At 45.5% G+C, this 27,545-nt stretch overlaps 1 long non-coding RNA gene across 2 annotated transcripts in view; it reads right to left on the bottom strand.

Annotated features, from left to right (window-relative positions):
- Positions 1-283: 283 nt before the first annotated feature.
- LOC147365238 (uncharacterized) overlaps positions 284-27,545 on the bottom strand; it is a 42,954-nt gene continuing 15,692 nt past the window's right edge. The window contains exons 2-3 of one of the 2 annotated variants that reach the window (XR_015135306.1): positions 3,644-3,785; positions 284-732 (exon numbers count right to left, since the gene is read on the bottom strand). This is a non-coding gene — a long non-coding RNA (uncharacterized LOC147365238). The remainder of the gene's footprint in view (positions 733-3,643; positions 3,786-27,545) is intronic. The other variant, XR_015135305.1, reaches the window with a different exon arrangement.

The following is a 27,545-nucleotide window of genomic DNA, read 5'->3' as shown; positions in this document are numbered from 1 at the left end:
AGCAAACCTTCAGTTATAAGGTGAACACGTTCTGGGGATCTAATGCCCAGCCTTGTGACTACAGATAGCAGTACCGTATTGTGTAATTGAAAGTTGCTGAAAGATTACACCTCAAATGTTTTTACACACACATACACACACACAATTGTAATGGTGTGAGGTGACGGAGGTGTTAACTAAGCTTATTCTGGTCATCATTTTGCAATGTATATGTGTATCAAGTCATCACACTGAACACCTTAAACTTACACAAAATTATATGTCAATTGTATACAAATAAAGCTGGAGACAAGGTTTTTTAATTTTTTTAAAACTTACTACAGGAGAAGGAAATGGCAACCCACTCCAGTATTCTTGCCTGGAAAATCCCATGAATGGAGGAGCCTGGTAGACTACAGTCCATGGGGTCGCAAAGAGTCGGACACGACTGAGCAACTGCATTTTTTTTTTCATTTTTGTGTGGTGGGCCCTGGAGGAAAAAGCCCCTGGATGGGGACTCACTTAACCTTGAATTAGGATACAGTTTCTTAGATATGGGACTTCCCTGGTGGCTCAGCAGTGAAGAATCCGCCTGCAATGTGGGAGACCTGGGTTCAATCCCTGGGTTGGGAAGATCCTCTGGAGAAGGGAACAGCTACCCACTTCAGTATTCTGGCTTGGAGAATTCCATGAGGCCACAAAGAGTTCGACACGACTGAGTGACTTTCACTTTCACTTTCTTAGATGTGATACCTAAGTCACAAACAACAAAAGAAAAGACAGATAAAGTGGACTTCTTCAAAATTAAAAACTTTGTTTGTGTCAAAGGGCACTATTAAAAATGAAAAGACAATCCACAGAAGAGGAAGAAATATTTGCAAATTATATATCTGATTAGGATTTACTCCTCAGAATATACAAAGAACTCATACAATTCAGCAATAAAAGACAGCCCAATTAAAAAATGGACTAAGAATACAAGTAGACACTTCTCTAGAGAAGATATGCAAATGACCATTAAGCATATGAAAAGATGCTCAACATTATTAGTCACTAGGGAAATGCAAATTAAAACCACAATACCACCTCACACTCATTAGGATGGCCATTTTCACAAAAATGGACGTTGCTGATGAGGATGTGGAGGAATCGGAAGCCTTACAGATTGTTGGTAGGAATCTTAAAAAGTCTGGCACTTCTTCAAAATGTTAAACACGGAGTTGCCACATTTAATATTTCTTCATAAGCAGGAGTGTTCTTGGGATTAATACCTAGGGTTGTGATTGGGATGAAGCAGAAGTCCGGGGAAGAAATGAAGCTGGGACACAGGCCAGTGGCAGGCCCTTGGCTGACTTCGTGGGGAGCTCTGGGTCTGAAATGGCCCATCAGAGCTGTCCTGCACTGGACTAAAATAACTGATCCTTGTCCTTCCTCATGAATCAGTCATCAGATGGGGCGCCCTCCCTGCCGCCACCGGAAGGACATGACTATGTGTGAGGCAGCTTCTGCAGCTAAGATGGCCCCCAGAGGTGGCCTGTTGACCACCCTCCCAGCAGCCTAGGCAAGACCTAGGGCGTCTGGGTGGTGCGACCATCTGTCCATCTTGCTGGTACTGAGGTATCTGTTGTTGTGGAGCAGAAGCACCCAAGCCCCAGTGGAGGGGTGTGGGGTTGGGGAGGTGGGGTCAGGGTCAGAAAGGTGCCAGCAGTAAGGGACAAGGTCACAGCAATGACAGATGCTGGGACCTGCCCTGTGGAGGCAGTGCCTGGCCAAAGGGATGGGGCAAGATGCTGACAGTCTCTGGGAGGCCTGGGGGCCTCTGCCGTGAGCTGGTCAGCTGATGTGCGCATGGCACCTAAGTAAGGCTAGTGAGAGTTCTGCTGCGGGCTAGAGGTCCAGGGGTCACGGCGTTGTGCCCTCAGTGACCCCCAGTGCTGCAGTAGGGCAGCCAGGTGGGCTGTTTGCCTGTGTGGGGGGGGTCCAGCCTCTCTGGATGCAGGTGGTTGATCCATCCAGGGGAGGCTCTGAGCTATTTCCTGAATAAAGAACCCTTGGACAGTTTATGTATCTAAAGGCGAGGTATGTGAGTAACATGGTTCCAGAGACACTGCAGAGGCTCGTCTCCCAGGGAACGCTGGCAGAGCAAGGAGTCACCCCGAGCACGGCAGAGGAAAACAAACGCTCGGGCTGCAGCCCCCTGATCAGGCTTTTGATTAGCTGTGCGACTGTGGGCAAGTTCCTTGACTTACCTGGTCTTAGTCCCCCCACAGTTAAATAAGAAGGAAGGGACTTCCCTGGTAGTCCAGTGGGTAAGAATCTGCCCGCCAATTTAGGGGACATGGGTTCGATCCCTGGTCTGGGAAGATCCCACATGCTGTGGCGAAACCTAGCCGTTACACTACAACTACCGAAGTCCATATGCTCTGGAGCCCATGCTCTGCAATGAGAGAAGCGCCACAAACAAAAAACTAGAGTAGCCCCTGCTCTCCACAACTAGAAAAGGCCTGCACACAGCATCGAAGACCCAGCACAGCCCAAATAAACAAGTAAATAAATTTCTTAAAAAACTTTTAAACGAGATGGGAAACGTAGATAACCTCACAGGTATATTCAGTGCGAATCCACGGGTTCATCAACCCAGCAGGAAGCTAGTCAGGGTGGCAAAGGTTCTGAGGCTTGTGCTTCCCTCCACCCAGAGTCCCCCAAAGGCAAACCAGGGCCTCCCAGGATGCTCACCACGTCTGAGCCCACCACACCCGGCTGCTCCCACTCTCTTGGGCTCTAGCTGCAAATTGGTTCCCATGATGAACACAAGCTGCCCAAATCACTCAGAGGATGGCTCGAGAAAAAGCAATTAAATGCTTTCTTAATTGTGGGATGGCAAGAGGTTAATGAGTTACTATAAAAACCAGTCCCTGCCATCTGGTGGCTGTCACCAAAGCCCACATGCAGGGAGCAGTCCCAATTTGTAAGACAGGATGACGGGATCACTCCAAGTCAGGAGAAGGGGTGGGACTCAAGAGCCAAGTGAGGCTGGGGGCCCAGAGCTGCAGAGCCCAGCACGGCCCAGCCAGCCTCCAGACATCCCCGAGCTGCGTGGAGCTTCAAAACCAAGTTGGAGGGAAATCAGATGGGGAGCCAAAATCTCTCATCAGATCCAACACTGGTCGTCTCTGGGATTCAGCTCTAGTGAGGGACGGCTGACAGCCACTTGCTCAGTGCTAGTCAGGAGGAGAGGAGCGAAAAGCGACAGATGAGAGAGAAGCCCGCCAAGGCGGAGGGAGAGACAGACAGAGGCAGGGACACAGACCCTGCAAAGACAAAGAGATGCAAACCAGCCTGGACAGACGGAGAGACAAAAGAGAAAGGATGAACTCTGAAATGCCAGGAACTGGAAAACGACAGTGACATAGATAGGCTGGGAATGTGAGAAGCCGATGAAAGGGCAGGTCATTTTTTAGAATCAGAAATGGGAAAGAACCTTTGAGGGATTTGCTTTGTTCTGGGCGAAAGTGTTCTCTCCGATATTCTGCATCTCCCAGGCATCAAGGAGAATGCCTTCTCCCTTCGAGGATGTGAAGAGCAGGCATTCAGCAGAGCCAGCCTCGGCTCTGCGCCCCACCACCAACCACACACACACACTCACATATACACAGATCCACACCTAGGCACAGCCAGTTCTCACCAGTCAGGAGCCACCTCTTCCTGTGTGCAGGAGGTCATGGGTCTCAGGCTGTCTCTCCCCTTAGCTCTGGTTCCAAGGTCCCATCTGCAGTCCCAAGCCTGGCAGAGGCAGGTCTGGTTTTCTGGTACAAAGAGGAAGGAAACCAGAAAGTTCACATATCCCAAGGGCTGCAAAGCCTGTGATTTCCGTGAGACTAAACTCACTACTAGTCCTTTCTGTCATTTTCCAGAAATTGGCTGAGAAATACAGAGGTCACTCCTCACCTGTTCCTTCGGGTCAGACTGTTTTTCCAGGGGGATTCCCCAGTGGCTCAGCAGTAAAGAACCTGCCTGTACTGCAGGAGCTGCAGGAGCTGCAGTTTCGACCTCTGGGTCAGGAAGATGCCCTGGAGGAGGGCATGGCAAACTGCTCCAGTATTCTGAAGAATACCATGGACAGAGGAGCCTGGCGGGCTACAGTCCATGGGGTCACAGAGAGTTGGACATGACTGAAGCGACTGAGCATGCATGCACACACCCCTTCTTCCAGGATGAGACCTTGAGATAGTCACTTCCCAGGATTCTGGAAGTTTCCCCTCCCAGAGAAGGTTCTAACAGGCCATAGCAACAAAACAGCAACCAGCTTTCAGTGAGAGGGTGGGAACTCCTCTTCCGGGTGTTACCCACTCCACAATCACTGCTTCCCAAATTTGAGGACCATGACAGCTTGCTCCTGAAAGTCAAGATCTCAGCTTAAACAGAACACCTATGGCTCAAAGTACAAACAAATAAACAAGTAGGGATGTAGAGCTGGAAGATTCCAGTATCTTCATTTTTCACGTTATCTTGAGTCCTTACTTTCCCTTCTCCTCTCTCCTACTCCATTGCCACTTGGCTGACCCATTATCCGGAAGACTCTGTATCTGATGAACTAGAGACACAGGAAAATCTTGTTGATCTATCCACCTTGTGTGTGCGTGTGTGAGTGCTAAGTCGCTTCAGTTGCGCCCAACTCTTTGCAACTCCATGTACCACAGCGCCAAGCTCCTCTGTTTGTGGGATTTTGCAGGCAAGGATTCTAGAGTAGGTTGCCATGCCCTCCTGCAGGGCATCTTCCCAACCCAGGGATTGAACTCATATCTCTTACATCTCCTGCATTGGCAGGCTGGTTCTTTACTACTAGCACCACATGGGAAGCTCCCATCCATCTTACTAGGGGTTAGAAATCACCCTAAAATCTCTAGGGAAATTTAGGAAAGGGATTGCTGATGTTTCAGGGTAAAATTAAAGTTTGAAATTCCTTGTCTATACTTGGTGCCCGACTAGCACAAGAGTTGACCGTAATTGTATCTTTTACTTCCAGCAGTAAACCCAAATCCCAAGGCTGCCTCTAGCTGGCCCCACCTAGCCAGCTGGTGGGTCTCTTGAGGACTCATGTCACCTCTAAGTCTCCCAGCTTCAATCTGCCAGGTCTATGAAAAGCTCCCCTGATTCTGGTCTGGGCAGCAGCCAGAGTCCAGCAGCTGCAGGCTGAAGTGCCATTGGGTAACACCCAGGAGCCAGCAGGGCATCGGCAGTGGTTCTGAGAAGTGTTTGCCTGTGGTTCTTCCTTCTGTCCCTGTGCCTTTGGAAGGTCCCAGTATTTCTCTTCCTGGCGATTCTGTAAACCACTCAATTGCTTTTCTGCTTCCAAAGAAAAAGAGCGGATAGGCAAACACATGGGAGAGAAACCGAAACACAAAGCTAGGGACACAGAGACAGAGAATGGAAACACTCTAATCCTTGGAACTGCCATTAAGCCACGAGCACTGCTCTCTGTTCCCCTTTGGCTTCCTTAGACCGAGCCTTCCATCCTCAAGCACACTCCTGGCGGGCCCATGAGTTCAGAGCCCCAGGGTCATCCCGTGGCTTCAAACTTCACCTCTCAAGCTGGAAGAATTACCCAGTTCCTGCTCATTATTAGTCACCCTCTCTCTGCCCACTGCCCACACCTCCTCTGACACAGAGAAAAATATACACACGTGCACACACCCCACACCTTCCCCACACACAGGACTGTGGCTTGAGTTCCACTCTGCGTTTTCCAGAAGCCATTGCTAGAAGGAAATGCCTTCTGTTCCTTCGCCCCTGGTCTGCTCGCGTTCAGTCTCGGGACTGCAGGGCCAGTGAGCACAAATCAGCGTTTTCAGTCCGAGCTGTTACACAGAGACAAATCGAATGCTGTGGATGTCTACTCCATTATTTTAAACGGTGGGAAAATCAGCACCCCAAATTTGGACCCAAAGGTTTTTCTTTAACTTATTTCTCCTCAGGGGTAATTTTCACTCAAGTATGACATGTACCCAACCAAGGAGCACCCCCCAAGATATTGGAGGCCCCTCAGTTCCTTTTGAGCCACCACCCCGTCTTCTTCTTGGGTGCTGCTTTGTTAAGAAGGGTAATTCAACATCATTTTGAATGAACGAATGAATCAGAAGAAAGAGTTCAGGATAGAGGACTGATAGTGAACATGTCAGGAACTTTAATAAGCTCAGCCCTATGAGAAAACAAACGGAACAAACCACCAAAGGATAACTCGAAAGCAAAATAATGTACAAGCAAACGCAAGACTGAGGGAACATTTTGTGCTTACTCAGAATGTCAGGGCAGTCAGAGGAAAGGACAGATTATCACTGGAAGGGGATGTCAAAATGTGTGTGTCCCCCAGGTCTGAGTGCCATGGTGACTTGCTCTGGGCAGCTGCCACCCCCTCCCTCACAACAGTGTCCCAGTCAGTCACGACTGCCCCATCCATCTGAAAGCCTGTCAGCTATCCTGCGCTGGCTACTATCTACACAGCTGTCACCCTGCGAGTCTCTGCGGTAGCAGCTGAGAGCATGGGCTCGGAGGGAGAAGCCTTGTGGTTTGAGACCTGGCTTTGCTGCTTGCTGGCACTGTTCACCTTCTCTGGGCTCCAGTTTAAAATGAGAATCATAACAATGTTTTTGAGCGGATTAGATAAATTGATCCATATGAAGGTATATTGGTCCAGGTTCAGCCAAAAAATAAAACCAGCAGGAGATACATACTAAGCGGCTTGTTGCAAGGAATTGGCTTATGAGATTGTGGGGCTGGCTGGCTGAGTCAGAAATCCACAGGGGAGGCCCTTAGGAAGGGCAGGCTGGAACTCAGACCCAGCTACAGGCCCCAGGCAGAATTTCTTGCCCTTCAGGGAAGCCTCAGCTCTGCTCTTAAAACCTTTAAACTAATGGAATCAGGCCTGTCCGGGTTGCCTTGGATCATCTCCTTTACTTAAAGTCACTGGTTTTGGACTTTAAGGACATCTACCTTCACAGCTTCCAGGTAACGCTAGTCGTCAAGAATCTGCCTGCCAGTGCAGGAGACTTAAGAGATGTAGGTTTGATCCCTGGGTCAGGAAGATCCCCTGGAGGAGGGCAGGCAACCCACTCTAGTATTCTTGCCTGGAGAATCCCATGGACAGTGGGCCTGGTGGGCTATGGCCCATAGGGTCACAAAGAGTCGGACACAAATGAAGCAACTTAGCACACACACGCCTTCATAGCAATACCTAAATTAGCATTTGATTGAATAGCTGGAGACTCAGGTCTAGGCAAAGTGATATATAAAACTGCCCATCACAGAAGGGTAAGCACCGTATCTGGCTCCTAGTAACCCACCGTCACTCAATAACATACAGCTTTTTTTTTTTTTTTTTGAGGTTTCTAAAGCATCTACTGTGAAGTTGACATAATGAGTCTAGCTTCCCCCTTTTTTACCCTCCATCTTACATGCCCCATAGCATCCTCTTCCTCCCCTCTAAACCTTCTTCCAAAGAAGGCTGAAGACTCACTCGTGGGAACTGAAAGGAAGGTGTGTTGTTGCTCAGTTGCTAAGTCATGTCTGACTCTTTGTGATCTCGTGGACTGAAGCAACCCTCTTTTATTCATTCTCTTACCAGATGCTGCCAAACCAGCCCAGTGCCAGGTGCTGTACATAAAATACAGGTACAAGTCAGCCCCCACCCTCCTGGAGGCTGGATGCAGCAGCCCACTCTCCTGGGTTCCTCATCTCTGGTCACACAGCCCCACCAGCCCCGTGATGGGTCTGCTCTGCAGATGTCCTACATCAGCACCTGGCCTATGTCAACACCCGGCCAAGCCGAGGGGGCAGAAATCCAGCCCAAGCTCTGAACTAGGCACCCACCCAGAGGGCACTTTTTTCTAAATCACTCAAAGAAGCCAAGAAGCTAGTGGTCCCCTGCAGTTCATTAAAGCACATACATCAGCAGAGGGGATATGCTCCCCTGGGGGTCACATGTTATTTTACATGGGACATTCCATTTCCCCATCACAGAGCACACAGGGGATGCAGTAAAGAACTCAGTCTCTCAGAGCTCTTTCCACTCCTGTTCTGGTCTGCAGGCCCCTCTCAGGCGGCCTCTGCCCTCTCTTGCTCACTCCCAGTTCCCCCAACTCTGTCTCCTCCAATCCCCAGAGAGGTGATGTCCTGTCCAGTGGCCACTCTGATCCCACTCCTTCATTCTAGCCTGAAGCTGCCCTGCTCAATGGCATGGTGATGCTGTCCACTAACCTTGGACTAACCTGTCCCAGGCATGTGGTTCTCCTGCCACTCTACCCTCATCCAGACCTCATCTGCTCTTGCAGAACCCATGACGGCCCAGAGAGCACCACCCCACTGCCCCCGACTCAAATATTTTCCAAGAGCTCAACTTCCTACATGAGCTTGGACAGGTTAATAAACCTCTCTGAACTTGAATTCCTCCTATGAAAAATAGATACTATCATAAAACCCATTTCAAGGAGTTGTCTTGAGAAACAAGTAAAATAATGTATATGAAATGCCTGACACATGAAATCCAGTCCATTTCCTGAAGGCCCAACCTCCCTGGCCAGCCTTTGCTGCCCACAGTCCCTACAAAGAGATCAAAAGAGGCAATTCTAAAGGAAATCAACCTTAATTATTTATTGGAGGACGGTTGCTGAAGCTCTAATACTTTGGCTACCTGATGTGTAGAGCCGATTCATTGGAAAAGAATCTGATGCTGGGGAAGATTGAAGGCAAAAGGAGAAGGAGCAGAGGGTAAGATGGTTAGATAGCATCACCAACTCAATGGACATGAGTCTGAGCAAACTCTGGGTGATAGTGAAGGACAGGGAAGCCTGGCATGCTACAGTCCACGGGGTCACGAAGAGTCAGACACAGCTTAGCAACTGAGCAACGAAACAACTTCCTCCAAGCTTATAAGACACATATCAGGTATGTGAAACCCACACCTAACCCATCTGATGTCATGGCATCCTAGCTCCAGCTCGCCAGACTCCAGGAAACCACAGCACTGGGAGAAAGAATCTGTTTGCCTTCACATCTGCTGGGGAAGGCCTCCCACCCATAAGGGGAGCCTGGAATAACAAGCAGGGTTTGCACTGTCAGAGTTGTGATCAAAGGGAGACTCTGGGGAGTTAATGACAAGGAACTCGTTTCATGGGAGAATGAGAAGCAGATGTAGCCTTTCCCCTCTCCCAACCTGTCCATGACCCCAACAATATGGGGGGGGGCATGGTACAGAGGACCCCAATCTGTATGAACCCTAGCACAGAGGAAGCACTTTGTCACCTGTCAAGCACTGTATTAATGTTAGTCACTGTATTATAACTTAATTCCTCCCAGCTCCTCAGAAATGCAGTGCCCCAGGGAGGACTGGCCTGGTTATCTCCACCTGTCCTTAGGGCAATCTGCCTTTCCTCTAGAAGGAGCACATCACCAAGGAATTTCCACATGTGGGGCCCTCAGGACCCCAGCCTTCCTATAGCAAGACCAAACACGGAATCTAATTCCCGGCCCCATAGAGATTTGTGAAAGTGTTAGTGGCTCAGTCGTGTCTGACTCTGTGACCCTGAGGACTGTAGCCTGCCAGGCTCCTCTAACAATGGGATTCTTCAGGTAGGAATACTGGAGTGGGTCGCCATTCCCTTCTCCAGGGGATTTTTCCCACCCAGGGATCGGACTCAGGTCTTTTACATTGCAAGCAGATTGTTTACCATCTGAGCCACCAGGAGCTGGATAATTCTTGCTTTGTAGATCTTCTCTGGTGGCTCAGCAGTAAAGAATTCCTCTGTCAATGTAGGAGACATGAGTTCAATCCCTGGGTCGGGAAGATCCCCTGGAGAAGGGAATGACAACCCACTCCGGCATTCTTGCCTGAAGAATCCCATGGACAGAGGAGCCTGGCAGGTTACAATCCATGGGGTCACAGAGTCAGATACAACTTAGCAACTAAACAACAACAATAACAATTCTTGGTCTGTAGCATATTCAGAGCCTTCTTTACCTATCCCTCCCTGGATGCCAGTAACACCCCCACCCCTGCAGTAAGAACTAAAAGCGTCTCCAGACACTGCCAGATGTCCCTAGGAAGCAAGATCACCCTCAACTGAGACCCACCGGTGAAGAGCTGTCCAAGCTGCTTAAATGTGGCCTCATTAGGTTCCACGGCCCGGCTGCCCACTGCTTTCCAGCCATGGCACTGGCCTCTGCTTATACCAGACAGTCCATAGAGCACAAGGCTCCTGCTGTGTCCAGGGTCCCCTTCTGAGTCCAGTGGCTGGAGGTCTTGTGACCCTGGGACTCTGGCCACCAGCAAATGGACATCCTAGACCAGCTCCTGCGACATCCCTTGTCTGGGTTGGAGCTCTTCAACTTCACACTGACTCCCCACCCCAAGCAGGCTTGCTCTGGGTTTGGGGGATTAGAGTAGGATGTCATGGCAACAAGATGCTGGGAAGAAAACAAGGAGAGAAATGAAATAAATCCAGCATGGACCGTGGAACAGGAGGTCCCAGCTTCCCCAGCTTCCCAGAACCCACCAGATGACCAGTTCACTCTCATAGCTCTATAACTCCACCTTTTCTACAGTGATGACATCCTACCTTTTAAGTCATTTTTAAAGTCTTTATTTAAAGTAATATATCTACTGCTAAATATGAACTATCAAAAGCTAAATTTCCCAAACTGGGATTTTTTATTTCTGATGTGAACTGGATATAATATTTTTCAAGGATATATTTTTGTTACAAAACCAAATATGGCTATTTTTATTTCATTCAAATCAAGTGGGCATGGGTAATAAAATAAAAGAAGGAAACTAAACAGCTAGCTTTATTGTTTTTTTAATACCATCCCTTTTTTCAAGAAAATAAATCAACTTACTCTCTCTGCCTGTTCAGTCACTCCTGCCAAATTAATTTTTCTATAATTACTGTAATGGAAACACACATATAAATAATACATATTATATATGTAGTCACATGTATTTTCATCAAAAGGTTATATCTTTCTGCACCTTGGTGTGTCACTCAGCACAACTTATATCAGTGACCCCCTTCCTGGTTGGTGTCTCAGGAGCCTCACTGCCCAGTTCAAATACCAGCTCTGACTTCTCTCAGCTGTGTGATCTTGTGGAGGTTAATAGCCTCTCTGTGCCTCTTCTGCAACGTGTGGGTGATGACAACATTGTCTACTCGATAAAGTGCTGAGTGGGTTCAACAAGCTCGTGTATAGCAGCGGTCTTTAACATTTTTAGCACCAGGGACTGGTTTCATGGAAAACAATTTTTCCTCTGATGGTGGGGGGGATGGTTTGGGGATGATTCAAGTGCATTACATTTATTATGTCACCGCTGATCTGACAAGAGGCAGAGCTATAATACGAGCAATGGGGAGCAGCTGTAAATACAGATGAAGAGTCACTCACTCAACCAGCCCACCACTCACCTCTTGCTGTGCAGACCAGTTCCTAATAGGGACAGGTACTGCTCAGTGGCCCGGGGTGGAGATCGGAGACCCTGAGGCATGGGAAGCACTCAGAACAGCGCAAATGCTCAGAAAAATATTGCCTCCTATGCACTGTGATTCCACTACACAGCAAGACCATGCTCTGCCACGGAAATTTAAACTTTTTAAAAAACTTTGCTCTTATAAGCCATGATACAATGAATGCCCTTGTACTTACATCTTTACTCATTCATGCCATGATTTTGGAGGATAAATTCCTAGAGAAGAGACCACCGGGTTATTCAATAAGCGCTGTTTAAATTTATGTGAAAGTGAAAGGCAATCAGTCGTGTCTGACTCTTTGTGACCTCCATGGACTGTACGGTCCAAGGAATTCTCCAGGCCAGTACTGGAGTAAGTAGCCTTTCCCTTCTCCAGGGGATCTTCCCAACCCAGGGATCAAACCCAGGTCTCCCACACTGCAGGTGGATTCTTTACTGGCTAAACCATAAGGGAAGCCCATATCTATTGACAAATTACTCTCTTTTAAAAGGGTGTGGGGGTTTTCACTCCTACCCAACAGCGTGTGAGCGCTCACCTCTTCACTCTCGGCTCTGAAGGTTATCACTCTTTTTCACTGGATGGGCAAGAATAAAAACAATGCCACAATGTGGCTTTCATTCAAACTTTCTTAGTTATTTGTGAACTCAAACAATGATTTTTCTCCCAGTTTTAGAGGTCAGGTAATTTAATATTTTTCCTCTTTAATGGACCATTTGTATGGTGTGTGTGTGTGTGTGAATTGCCCATTTGCCCATCTATGTTGCTTCTGATTGATTTGAAGGAATGCTTGCTATGCTATGGATATTTACAGCTTTCCTGATAGAATGTGTATCAAATACTTTCTCCCAAGCTGTCATTTATGTATTTATGTTTTGGTTTATTTACGGTGCTTTTCACAGTACAGTTTTGTTTTGCTTTGTAAAATTTTTATGTCGTCCAATCTGCCACACTTTTCTTTTTTTTTTTTTTGACCTCTGGGTTTGCCACCAAACTTGGAAAGGCCCCAAGATATAGATATAGAGATACAAAGATCAAGACTGAAGCATATGATGTGTGTCTTCTGCCTGGCCTTACAACACTATATGTGAGATTATCTGTATACCTGCATTAGAGAAGGATGACAGCTTAGCTTATATGTCTTACATATACATAGTCCTATATTGTCTTTTAATTTGTTGATATTTTATATTTAATGCACAAACCTGTAATCCACCTGGGACATGTTACTGTATACATGGTGTGAAGCAGGTACCTAATTTTATCCTCTTGCAAATGGCTAGTGATTTCTGCTATGGTTCAAAGTGTCTTTGACTTCCAAGTGGTTCACCTGAAGGACTAAGGGTCTCTAAACTTAAGTCAGTCTTGCCTGGAAGAAAAGGAGCTGGAAAGGGAGTGGTTCTTTCCTCCTCTCTACCCACTCACTCTCTACCTGTATCACCTCCCTCTGTGACAGCAGGTGTCAACGAGGCTCTTCCATTCAGAGGGCAGGGCCAGGTGGGTGGGCAGGCTGCCAAGGGGGCTGTGAACACTCCATCACTGAGCATGGCATTCAGGGAACGGTAAGAGCTGAGCTATGGTTATCCTGGGACCATAGTGACTTATGTGCCCAGAGAAATCATTTTCATGGAAGATGCATTTTAGGCAGAGTGGAGGCTCCAGTGACCTTTATATCATCTGTTCCCAGGTTTCAGTGAATTTACACATGCTGGCTTCCCACAATGGAAAGAAATCTAATTACTGGTGGAATAACTTACAGGTAAGGGGACCTCCAGCATGCACCCACCAGGCTATAAATCCTTAGAGCTAGATTCCAAGGAAAGTAAACTAGTTCTCAGCCCAGGATGCTTCACGGGCTGACATTCTTCCTAACCCAGGTGTGGGCAGGAGAGCAGGTGGCTTTAGCAGAACAGCGTGTTATCAGGGCCCAGAAAATGGATCACAGCCTTGTCTAACTCAATGAAACTATGAGCCATGCCATGTAGGGCCACCCAAGATGGACAGGTCATGATAAAGAGTTCTGACAAAATGTGGTCCACTGGAGAAAGGAATGGCAAACCACTTCAGTATTCTTGCCTTGAGAACCCCATGAACAGTATGAAAAGGCAAAAATATAGGACACTAAAAGATGAACTCCCCAGGTCAGTAGATGCCCAATATGGTACTGGAGATCAGTGGAGAAATAACTCCAGAAAAAATGAAGAGACAGAACCAAAGCAAAAACAACACCCAGTTGTGGATGTGACTGATATTGGAAGTAAAGTCTGATGCTATAAAAAGCAATATTGCATAGGAACCTGGAATATTAAGTCCATGAATCAAGGCAAATTGGAAGTGGTCAAACAGGAGATGGCAAGTGTGAACGTCGACATTTTAGGAATCAGCGAATTAAATTGGACTGGAATGAGTGAATTTAACTCAGATGACCATTATATCTACTACTGTGGGCAGGAATCCCTTAGAAGAAGTGGAGTAGCCATCATGGTCAACAAAAGAGTCTGAAATGCAGTACTTGAATGCAATCTCAAAATGGCAGAATGATCTCTGTCCATTTCCAAGGCAAACCATTCAGTATCACAGTAATCCAAGTCTTTGTCCCAACCAGTAATGCTGAAGACACTGAAGTTAAATAGTTCTATAAAGACCTACAAGACCTTCTAGAACTAACACCCCAAAAAGATGTCCTTTTCATTATAGAGGACTGGAATGCAAAAGTAGGAAGTCAAGAAATACCTGGAGTAACAGGCAAATTTGGCCTTGGAGTATAAAACAAAGCAGGGCAAAGGCTAATAGAGTTTTGCAAAGAGAACACACTGTTCATAGCAAACACCCTCTTCCAATAACACAAGAGAAGACTCCATACATGGACATCACCAGATGGTCAATACTGAAATCAGATTGATTATACTCTTCGCAGCCAAATATGGAGAAACTCTATACAGTCAGCAAAAACAAGACCGGGAGCTAATTGTGGCTCAGATCATGAACTCCTTATTGCCAAATTCAGACTTAAATTTAAGAAAGCAGGGGAAACCACTAGACCATTCAGGTATGACCTAAATTAAATCCCTTACAATTATACAGTGGAAATGACAAATAGATTCAAGGGATTAGATCTGATAGACAGAGTGCCTGAAGAAGTATGGACAGAAGTCCATGACATTGTACAGGAGGCAGGGATCAGGACCATCCATAAGAAAAATAAATGCAAAAAGGCAAAATGGTTTTCTGAGGAGGCCTTGCATATAGCTGTGAAAAGAAGAGAATCAAAAGGCAAAGGAGAAAAGGAAAGATATAAGTATCTGAATGCAGAGTTCCAAAGAATAGTGAGGATAGATAAGAAAACCTTCCTCAGTGATCAATGCAAAGAAATAGAGGAAAACAATAGAATGGGAAAGACTAAAATCTCAAGAAAATTTGAGATACCAAGGGAACATTTTATGTAAAGGTGGGCACAATAAAGGACAGAAATGGTATGGACCTAACAGAAGCAGAAGATATTAAGAAGTGGTGGCAAGAATACCCAGAAGAACTATACAAAAAAGATCTTCATGACCCAGATAATCATGATGGTGTGATCACTCACCTAGAGCCAGACATCTTGGAATGCAAAGTCAAGTGGGCCTTAGGAAGCATCACTATGAACAAAGCGAGTGGAGGTGATAGAATCCCAGTGGAGCTCTTTCAAATCCTGAAAGATGATGCTGTGAAAGTGCTTCACCCAATATGCCAGCAAATTTGGAAAACTCAGCAGTGGCCACAGGACTAAAAAAGGTTGGTTTTCACTCCAATCCCAAAGAAAGGCAATGCCAAAGAATGCTCAAACTACCACACAATTGCACTCATCTCACACGCTAGCAAAGTCATGCTCAAAATTCTCCAAGCTAGGATTCCACTGTACGTGAACTGTGAACTTCCAGATGTTCAAGAAAAGGCAGAGGAACCAGAGATCAAATTGCCAATATCCGCTGGATCATCAAAAAAGCAAGAGAATTCCAGTAAAACATTGACTTCTGCTTTGTTGACTACACTAAAGCCTTTGACTGTGTGGATCACAATAAACTGTGGAAAATTTTTAAAGAGATGGGAATACCAGACTACTTGACCTGCCTCCTGAGAAATCTCTATGTAGATCAGGAAGCAACAGAACTGGACATGGAACAACAGACTGGCTCCAAATCAGGAAAGAAGTATGTCAAGGCTGTATAATTTCACCCTGCTTATTTAACTTACATGCAGATGAGAAACGCTGGGCTGGATGAAGCACAAGCTGGAATCAAGATTGCCAGGAGAAATATCAATAACCTCAGATGTGCAGATGACACCACCTTTATGGCAGAAAGCAAAGAAGAACTAAAGAGCCTCTTGATCAAAGTGAAAGAGGAAAGTGAAAAAGTTGGCTTAAAACTCAACATTCAGAAAACTAAGATCATGGCATCTGGTCCCATCACTTCATCACAAATAAATGGGGAAACAATGGAAACAGTGATAGACATTATTTGGGGGGCTCCAAAAATCACTGCAGATTGTGACTGCAGCCATGAAATTAAGACTCTTGCTCCTCAGAAGAAAAGTTATGACCAACCTAGACAGCATATTAAAAAGCGGAGACATTACTTTGCCAACAATGGTCCATCTAGTCAAAGCTATGGCTTTTCCAGTAGTCATGTATGGATGTGAGAGTTGGACTATAAAGAAAGCTGCGTGCCAAAGAATCGGTGCTTTTGAACTGTGGTGTTGGAGAAAACTCTTGAGAATCCCTTGGACTGCAAGGAGATCCAATAAGTCCATGCTAAAGGAAATCAGTCCTGAATATTCCTTGGAAGGACTGATGCTAAAGCTGAAACTCCAATACTTTGGCCATTTGAAAAGACCCTGAAGCTGGGAAAGATTGAAGGCGGGAGGAGAAGTGGATGACAGAGGATAAGATGGTTGGATGGCATCATTGGCTCAATGGACATGAGTTTGAATAAACTCTGGGAGTTGGTGATGGACAAGGAAGTCTGGCATGCTGCAGTCCATGGGATCACAAAGAGTCGGACATACATGAGTGACTGAACTGAACTGAACTGAGAAAATGGTAGGACATCAAAATACCTGAATTCTTCCTTCTAGTAACCACCAGGATGACTTTAGCCTCTTTTTTAATGTCTTCAGTTTCCCTGTCCCCAAACATGGGTAAACATGTGTGAAGCCACAACCAAGGGACTATGCTATGAGTTTTAAATACAAATCTCCAACTTTCACAAGGCTGGAAAGTAGGAATGAGTGGTCCTGTTTTAAACATGTCAAAAAAATTTCAAAGAGGTTCAGGAAATTTGCCTGGAGTGACCTTTCTGGAAGGTTGCAGAGCTAAAATTGAAACCCCTTGCCAAGCCCACACTTGACCACCATCCCAGCATCCAAGTTTCCAGCTTGGTGTGTAGACACCCAAGGGTTGCATGCAGGAGGTTTTCCAGGCTTCCCACAGAGGCCGCTGGGGAGGCTCTTAGGGCCCTTCTCTCCCTTGGCCTTGGTGTGGCCTTGGCCCTGGGGACACTGGCACACGGAATCAGCTGGGCCCTGGTCCACATGACTGCCGGGCACTCGCTCCACACCAGAACCCAGGCCCTTCTAGAACTGTGTGCAAAGAGGGGAGGAATGGGAGTAATATGTACACCACCATGTGTAAAATGGATAGCTAGTGGGAAGCTGCTGTACAACACAGGGAGCTCAGTTCAGGCCAGTTCAGTTCAGTCGGTCAGTTGTGTCCAATTCTTTGCGACCCCATGAACTGCAGCACACCAGGCCTCCCTGTCCATCACCAACTCCTGGAGTCCACCCAAATTTACATCCATCGAGTCGGTGATGCCATCCAGCCATCTCATCCTCTGTCGTCCCCTTCTCCTCCTGCCCCCAATCTTTCCCAGCATCAGGGTCTTTTCAAATGAGTTAGCTCTTCGCATCAGGTGGCCAAAGTATTGGAGTTTCAGCTTCAACATCAGTCCTTCCAGTGAACACCCAGGACCGATCTCCTTTAGGATGGACTGCCCTGTAAAGACACAGAGGGGTGGGTTGGGGGGTGGGGTGAGGAGGCTCAAGAGGGAGGGGATGTATGTATACATATAGCTGATTCATGCTGTTTTACAGCAGAAACTAACAAACACAACATTGTAAAGAAATCATCCTCCAATTCAAAAGACAAAAAGCATATAACATATTATTGATAGCTTACAGTGAACGGTTTTGGATTCCTGATCTCCGAAGAAGATTTAACTTCGGGGCCAGGGACCAGGCTTGATCACTAAAGAGCTTTTGTGTAGTAGAGTTTTATTAAAGTATAAAAAAGGACAGAGAAAGCTTCTGACCCAGACATCACAAGGAGGACAGAAAGTGCCCCCAGTCCCTAGTCTTAGCAAGGGAATTATATACTTTTTAATTGGTTATTACAATAAATCAAAAGAATGTCTCAAGGCTGTAAAGATCTTACTAGACCCACTCTCACAGCATACATTTTAAGATAACAGGATCAGTCAGAAGGTTTTCAAGAAGGAGAAACATGTCCTCTAGCAGGATACATTATTGTTATATAATCCTTACTAAAGAATGTAGGAAAAAACATTTGTCCTTTCCTCCTCCTTGAGAACTCCAGACCCCTATCTCTTCCTTGAGAGCCCCAGACCCCTTTCTCCTCTTCGGGGACCCCGGACTTCTTATCAACCTGCCTAGGAATTTACTCTCATTATTTACAAAATGTAATCAGAAAAATAAAAAGAGGGGAGGAAACAGGCCTGCCTGTGCCTGGGGGCCCCACACCGCATGTCTACATGAGCAAAAGCTAAACCACAAGCCAACTGCTACATCAGCTATAATGCTCTATGCTCTACCTCGACAAAAACATCTTCATAATAAGACATAAAAAATTAATAAAGTTGTGGCTTTTATATGACTGAAAGCCTTCCATCAAAGACAAACAAACCTAATTATTACTGTGTGTGACTGGGTGTTCCATTAATGGGCTGGTGATATTCAGATAAGCATTAAAATAAAGATAGCCATAGCTCATGTATTATTTTATATTTATTTCATTGATTTTTTGCCATCACTTCAGCAAAATCTCCAAGCATGTCCATTTATACAAAATGTCATTCTATGGACAATAATTATCTAATAATTAAAAAATAAAATGTACATTCAAGGGAATAACTGTGAATGTACTTTCATTTTTTAAATACCATAAAAATATGTGTAAAAATTGAAAAAATTCAAATTATAATTCAATAGGAGTTCAGTGAAAAGTTATTTATTTTCTATAATATTTTAAATTGCTACCAAAATTAAATGGAAAAATATAAATCATAATAGTGAATATAAAATATTTTAATCAAAGATACTTAAAGCTGAAAATCTTAATTTCTTGAAAATTCAGATATTTAATATTTTTACAAAAATTAGACAACTTGCAGTTCTATGATTCAGCATCTAACTAGTCACCAATGTAATGAGCTGTCACACTTCGCACGTGCTGTGTCTTGAGCAGCATATACACAAATTTAAGAGCCATATGAATTGTTTCCTACAGTAAAATATGCTTCAGTATCTACGTGCAAGTGTTGTGAATATTGTGCTTATCCTTATCTCCAGAACCAGGAGCTGGAACATGAAGAGAAGCAAGAAAATGAATGTTTGGCACTGCTGAGAAACAATAATTTGTTATACAAGAATCTACTGCATTCAAGCTGAGAGGAAGGATTTGACAAGTTAATTAATTTGCCTTTTCTCTTACCCAAGCACTTCTGCTCAGATCCTTCTGCTTTCTGAGGCGATGTCTGCCTCTGACATTCTTGGAGGTGTTCAGCACACCACGTTCATGCAGTTTGATGAGGTTTTCCAGGACATAAAGCAAGAGATATGCAGAAGTGTTTCCTGGGGGCCTGAATGGTGATAGAATGAGGGCTGATGTCTAGGGTTGCAGATTGCTGGGCCAGCTCTGAGCTCCAGATCCCAAGTGTCAGAGGCGTGTGTATGTGGTATGTATACGTGTGCATGCATGTGTGTGTGTGTGTGAGGTAGAGATTCAGGGCCCTCCAAAGTATAATATAAAGCCCAAGCCAAGGCCCCTCTGTTCAGGTTTCAGAGTGGTACAGGAAAAAGGAAGGTTTGGAAGAGTATCAGGATCCCCAAGACTGGTCCCAGGAAGACTCAGAGGATTCAACAGTCCTACTCACGTGAAAGTTAAGTATTATTCACTTAGTCATGTCTGACTCTTTACAACCTCATGGACTGTAGCCCGCCAGGCTCCTCTGTCCATGGAATTCTCCAGGCAAGAATACTGGAGTGGACTGCCATTCCCTTCTCCAAGGGAATCTTTCCAAAGATTCCCAGGGGCCAAACCCAGGTCTCCTGCATTGCAGGCAGATTCTTTACTATCTGAGCCACCAGGGAAGTCATACTCAGGGCTATGACTTATAACTGCAAAAGGATACAACGAAAAATTGGCAAAGACAAAGGTGCATGGGGCAACCTCCAAAGAGATGGAAAGCAGGCTCAGATAACAAGAGTCTTTCCCCAGTGGAGTCACAGAGCACGCACTTCACACCCCAGCAATGAGCTATCACGACACACGTGAAATGCTGTCTACCTGGGAAACTCATCAGAGCCTCTGCCTGTGATTTTTACTGGGGGAAAGTGGGAAGGGGTGCTGGCCCCCTAGGCACCTCTGTCTGCCATGTACCAAGATTTCAGCTCCCAGGGGGAAACCAGGTGTTCAGCATGAATCATACTGTTTGGACCACTTAGGCAGAGTGAGTCTCTCTTACCAGGGGATGGTGGGGACACTTCCCAAACCCAAGTTCCCCCATGCCAGCTAAGGACCAGTCTTGCCAGCAGGCCTTCTAAAGAGAGCAGTTCTGGGCTTCTTTTCTCCGCAGGAAGTAACTGGGGTGCAAAAGGTGGAGCAAGGGAAGTCCTTTTCATTTCACCTACCCTTAAATTTCTCATAAGGTGAGGTCTGAGCAGAATGAGAGTTGATGACCAGCTTCATGCCTCACAAGGTTAATCCAAGTGGTCTCATGCCAGTATGAAGTATTCATTTTCACTTGAAATAGCACTCTGTTGGATATACATACCATAATTGATTATCCAGTCTCCTAGCAGATACTGAAACTATGACAGCATTTTTATAAAGCTCATATTCAAGCATATCTAAATAACATAGTGTTCAGGAATGCCATATGTGGTTAAACTATTTTCAAATGTAAAGGAATTCAAGACAATTTTTACCTGAGATGGGGAGGAGAGAGAGGTAAAGACAAGAATCAGAGAGGAAGCAAACTCAATAGTAATGTTTCTAAGAGAGGATAGGTTCCCAGATTCATTTTATATTTATGATTTGTAATATCACACAAAGGAAGTTATGAACACATATATTCTTTTACATGTACTAATAATACATACTTTTAATGCTTTTGAACTGTGGTGTTGAAGAAGACTCTTGAGAGTCCCTTGGGCTGCAAAGGGATCAAACCAGTCCATCCTAAAGGAAATCAGTCCTGAATATTCATTGGAAGAACTGATGCTGAAGCTGAAGCTCCAATACTTTGGCCACCTGATGCAAAGAACTGACTCATTGGAAAAGACCCTGATGCTGAGAAAGATTGAAGGCCGGAGGATAAGGGGACAACAGAGAATGAGAAGTTTGGGTGGCATCACTAACTCAGTGGACATGAGTTTGAGCAAGCTCTGGGGTTTGGGGATGGACAGGGATCTCTGGTGTGTCGCAGTCCATGGGGACGCAAAGAGTCAGACACAACAGAGTACAACAACAACAACAAAAATAACATACACAAAAACATTATAAAATTTACCTTCTGGGCAATGGCAAGGTGTCCTTTCTGATGGTGGGTGCATGTGAGGTGGAATTTTTAGGGCTGATCACTCTCAAAACTGAAAGACGTTATAATTTAATTGACACAGAAACCCATGGTCATATTAAATCAAATGACATTAAGCTTAATATCCTTTTATTATTGAATGGTCATAGCCATTCTGTTTCTCTCACTGAGCATCTCATTTTTGTGAATCAATTAGATTCTGTGAATCAATTTGATTTTCATTGCTCTGCATTTCCTTGTTCATTTAAATTTTGGGGGGACTAACATTGTTTTGCTTTCAGTGTATTTATTTTTACAGTTACATTCTGTTTATAATAAGTGATGTTGATTTCTATTTATGATACAGATGCAGTATTTCCTTTTAAAATAAGTTTCTACAAGTTAACATTTGAGGCAAATTATATACAAATGTTAATAAAATGATATCACAAGTGGTATAGAGATGTGACAAAAGTCATCTAAGAGGTGAGTGAATGACACAGCTTGGAAAGCATGGTACAACTAATCAACATCCAAATATCTATGTCCAATAAATATTTGGTGATAAATTTAAATTTATATTAAATAGATCAATCTATTTACTTTGTTAGGTTCTCTTGGAGGCCAGAGAGTTACAAGGATGTGGGGTCTGTGCGTGTGTGTGTGTGAGAGAGGACCTTTATTGTTAGATTCTTTTCCACCTGGAAAAGAATGGGCTTCCCTGATATCTCAGTTGGTAAAAATCCACCTGCAATGCAGGAGACCCCGGTTCAATTCCTGGGTCGGGAAGATCCACTGGAGAAGGGATAGGCTACCCATTCCAGTATTCTTGGGCTTCCCTTGTGGCTCACCTGGTAAAGAATCTGCCTGCAGTCTGCAACGCAGAAGACCTGGGTTCAATCCCTGGGCTGGGAAGATCCCCTGGAGAAGGGAAAGGCTACCCACTCCGGTATTCTGGCCTGAAGAATTCCATGGACTGTATAGTCCATGGGGTCGCAAAGAGTTGGACACAATTGATCATCTTTCACTTTCCACCTGGAAAAGCAAAGCATAATGCTGTAGCTAAGGAAACAGGTATTGGTGAGGTTTCAATGCCAGTGCATGAGGGGGCCACACAGAAAACTGAAGCAAGGAAGGGCCAAGGTTTCAAGACAATTAAGTGTGAAGTTATGAGTCACACTGCCTTTTAAAAGGCTTTTTCTAGACATTTGGTTACAACCATGCCCCACATTTCCAAGGGCTGTGTACAGATTCACGAGCCTCCAGTGGCACCACCAATTTATTGTACTAAATACATTTTTGCTTTCCTAAGACAGGGAAACAGGGAGTAACTTTAAAATTGTAAACCAACATCACAAGGCCATACATAATACAGTCTGTCCCTCTTCTGTATTATGTTAGGTCTTGTGGGAAAAGGCCCTACAGAGCAGATGATTCATCTCACCTGCCAAGGGAAGCAGAGAGCACTGTCTTACCAGATTTGAATGGTGCTGTGCTACCAGAGGTGGTAGATACAGATGAGCCATGCTTCGATGACACCAAGAAGTAAAGCCCTCAGGAAAATGTGACCCAGGAGTGATGAGGACAACAGTCTTCTAATGTCTCCACTTCCTCTTTCCCACATTCCTCCCAAAGCCAATGGCCAATAGAAATGACTAATGGGAAGCATTGAAGAAACAATTTATATAACACTTCCAGGGATGGAGCAAAGTAGGACAGCATATGCCCTCAACAGCTATATCCCATCACCCAGACGCAAGGAGACGACCACCAATAAGGCCAGACCCTAAACATTTAATTCTGAGACAGAACTGTATTATTGGAGAAGGAAACGGCATCCCACACCAATATTCTTGCCTGGAGAATTCAATGGACAGAGGAGCCTGGCAGGCTATAGTCCACAGGCTTGCAAAGAGTCGGACACAACTGAGTGACTTTCACATAGCATCCAAGGAAATTAGAAATATATTTAGCAGGAATGCAGGGAAGCCATAAGAGACTTGTTCATTGATTTAACAAACCTTCACTGAGTCCCATCTAGCATTAAGTACAAATATAAGTAAGTTAGCTTAATCTTCAAGGGGCTCATAGAAATGGAAAGGGACAGGCACGTAACAGTGATACAATGTGATGATCATGCTATGTAAAAATACCACATTCCAGGAGGGAAAGCTTCCCAGGTGGCTCAGTGGGAAAGAATCCACCTGCCAATGCAGGAGACGCAGGAGATGAGGGTTCTATCCCTGGGTCAGGAAGATCCCCTTGAAGAAGAAATGGCAACCTACTCCAGTATTCTTGCCTGGAAAGTCCCATGGACAGAGGAACCTGGTGAGCTACAGTCCACAGGGTTGCAAAGAGCAGAACATGACTTAGAGACTGAACAGGCAAGCACCAGGAGGTAAAGAGACGAGATAAGGGTCAATCACCCTGAGGGCTAATGCCTCTGAAAAAAACACTCTTTATGAACCTCGTTGCCTAGAACACAGCCCAGCACACAGTAGGTGCTCAATAGATATTTGTTGAAGTGTTGAATGGATAAGAAGCCTGAGATAGGCTAGATAATGGTCCCCCAAGATATCCACTTCCCTGGTGGCTCAGACAGTAAAAGCATCTGCCTACAATGCGGAAGACCCGGGTTTGATCCCTGGGTCTGGAAGATCCCCTGGAGAAGGAAATGGCAGCCCACTCCAGTATTCTTGCCTGGAAAATCCCATGGACAGAGGAGCCTGGCAGGCTACAGTCCATGGTGTCACAAAGAGTCGGACACACTGAGCGGCTTCACTTTCACTTTCAGATATCCACACCCTAATCCTGGGAGCCTGTGAATATCACCTCAGTTGGCAAAAGGGATTTTCCAGATGTGATAAAGCTAAGGATTTTGAGATGGGGAGATTATTCTGGATAATCCAGACTTGCCCTAAGTACAATCCCTTTAAGAAGCATATTTGATACACAGACAGATCAGGGGAAGACAAAGTGACCTCAGAGGCAGAAAGATTGACTGCAGAGGCAGAGGAGTGATATGGCCACAAGCTGAGAACATCAGTGGCCACCAGAAGCTGCAAGAGGCAGGAAAGGGATTCTCTGCTGGAGCCTTCCCAAGGAAGCGCAGCCCTGCTGACACTTTGATTAGGCCCCTAAGACAGTTCAGATTTCTGGTCTCCCACACTCTAAGAGGACAACTTTGGGTGGTTCTAAGCTACCACGTTTGTGGTAACTTGTTACAGCACCCACAGGTAACTAATACAGCCACTGCTCTGAGAAGAAATTAAGGCAGTGGGAGCTGCAAACGCCATCAGGGCGATGCCAAGTGCTTTGGAGAGTCTGCAGAATTTGAACTGAGGCATCCTAAGACGCACATGGAGCTTGAGAAAGAAGAGTCTGGCTTGGATTGAAAACGGAGGGACCAGAGGCGGGGAACTCTGCCAAGAGGTGCTGGAGGCAGCTCGGCGTGCAGAGGGAATGAGAGCCAGGCCTCGGGGATTAGCAGTGGGAACGAGAGAAGGGGCGGGTACAAAAAAATTTCAAAGGCAAAATTGATGGAGCTTAGTGAAAGACTGAATACAGCAGATGAAGGAGAAATTTCTTCCAGCTGTGAGAGCGGAGACTGGCAGAGAGGAGGAAATTGGAGGAAAGGGGAGACATTTCTAAATGTTTCTAACAATAGCCAGTTCATCTCAAAACTACCCGAGTGCTATGATTTAAGCCACTCATCCAGTGAAAGAAACAGCTAGGGGATCCACACTCTTCAGTGCTGGTCACCAGTGGCTGAAGGAACGTGGTATTGCCAGAGCTGCTTGCTATAAAGTATGGAAGAATTCCTTCCAACCTTCCTCCTGATCTCCCCTCAACCTAATGCCTCCCAAGGCCTAGCCTTTCAGAGTAAGGATGGGTAGGGGAGGAGGGAGGAGGAGAGAAGCAGAGGAGAAAACTAGAGCTCAGGTCAAGCTCCCCACACATATCATTCAGCTGCTGTCTGTTGGCGTCCCTGGTGGCTCAATGGTGAAGTATACGCCTGACAAACAGGAGACATGGATTCAATCCCCGATTCAGGAAGATCCCCTGGAGAAGGAAATGGCAGCCCACCCCAGTATTCTTGCCTGGGAAATCCCATGGATAGAGGAGCCTGGTGGGCTATAGGGTCCATGGGGTTGCAAAGAGTCAGACATGACTGAGCACGCACACAAGCACACACACACTGTCTTGCTGGGGCACCAACCAGGGTCCAAACCAGCCATCAGAATGAAATTTAAGCCCTCACATCTCCAACAACAGGGCCCGGTTCTCACTTGCTGCTCTATTTTCATCCCTGAGGACCTGGAAGTGAACAACCTTCTGGCCAGAAGCAATCCCAGTCCTGAGAATAACCCTGAGAACACCATAATTCAAAAAGACACGAGTATCCCAGTGCACACTGCAGCACTGTTTACAACAGCCAGGACATGGAAGCAACTTAGATGCCCATCGACAGATGAATGGGTAAAGAAGATGTGGTATATATATACAATGGAATATTACTCAGCCATAAAAAGGAATGAAATTGAGTCAGTTGTAGTATGTGAATTAACCTAGAGCCTGTCACACAGAGCGAAGCGTCAGAAAGAGAAAAACGAATATCCTATATTCACATATATAAATATATATATATATGGAATCTAGAAAACTGGTACTGATGAACCCATTTACAGCACAAAATAGGGCACAGATGTAACGAATGGACTCGTGGACCCTGTCCTTGTAGAAGGAAAGGGTGGGATAAGTTGAAAGTGTAGCATGGAAATACATATATGACCATATGTAAAATAGAGAGCTAGAAGGAAGCTGCTACATAGCACAGGGAGCTCAGCTCAGTGCTCTGTGATGACCTAGAGGGGTAGGATGGGGGTAGGGGTGGAAGAGAGGCTCAAGAGGGAAGATACATATATATATATATATATATATAAATATAAATATATACACACACACACACATACGCTTGATTCACATTGTTGTATAGCAGAAAATAACACAACATTGTAAAGCAATCATATTCCAAAAAAAGAGAGAAAGAAATACATATGGATTCTAACATCCTGGGAAATTGCAAAGCACAGAAGGAGTTAGTGGTTGGGACAGTACCTGGATCAGAGGAGGACATCTATTGCGAACACCAATCATGAGAACATGATCCCCCAGATCCCACTAGGCAATTCTGCATGCGTATCAGCTACCTGTCCTGACAACTCTCCAACCAAGACAGCTGCCACTCTCAAGTCCCACTTTGTACAGAAGCCATCAAAGCTCAGTGTTCATCTTGGCTTTAGAGGTGGGGATGGGGGTGTGGAGAGAGAAAAGAGAGAGAGATTCCTGCATTTACTTATTTCTTATTTACTGAGCATCTCCTGTGTCAGCCACCTGTTGGATGCTTAGAACGCTCCGTGAATAAGACAGGCCAAGGCCCAGTCCTCGTGATGCTTATAAATATGACTTAAAAGCCTTTGAAATGAGCCCGAGCAGAAACTTGAATCAGAACCAAATCTCCCTATTTTCCAAAAAGATTGAACTGTCAAATGTGCAAATGTTCTCTGGACCAAACCAAGGCTTCTTTCCATTTGAGTCTCTCGTCTCTTTGGGATCTCCAGCAACCTGCTGGACCACAGAAACTCACGCAGCCCATCTCTTCTGACAAAGTCCCCTGAGGAGCGTGCTGCCATTCCTGAGAAGTCAATTTCATTTCACCACTCTCTAGCAGTATTACCTTTTTCGTTACGTGAGCCCCCTCATAGGCTCATTCACTCATTCGACCATGATTTATCAAGGGCACGGCAATGTGTGGACGCCAGGTGTGGACAAAGGCTGGCCACCCCAGCAGGTGCACACCAGCCAGTATCTTTCCCTCCCAGCTCGGCCGCTGGGCAGCACAGAAACGGCAGCCCCAGTCAGACAGGCCCACAAAAGGAACTGGCAGGAACTGGCACCGAGACCCAAGCTTGGCAAGTGGTAGAGCTGAAAACATAGCCCCAGACCCCTAGCTCCTATTTTAACAGGTTCTCGCACACGCTACCCAGATTCATCACTGAGAACCTGCCTGGCAGGCCTTTTCAGCCCCATTTTACAGACAAAAAAAGTGGAGGCATGAGACATGCCAGAATTTGTCCCAAGCTACACAGCTTGCCAAATTGAGGCATGATAAGTCCTGATCTCATGACTTCGACATCTCCTT

This window comes from Bos grunniens, chromosome 10, assembly GCF_055505025.1.
Source record: "Bos grunniens cultivar Pamir isolate PY7600 chromosome 10, Bosgru_T2T1.0, whole genome shotgun sequence".
NCBI lineage: Eukaryota > Metazoa > Chordata > Mammalia > Artiodactyla > Bovidae > Bos > Bos grunniens.
The sequence above is the reverse complement of the archived record's forward strand: the minus strand, read 5'-3'. Positions and strand labels throughout refer to the sequence as shown.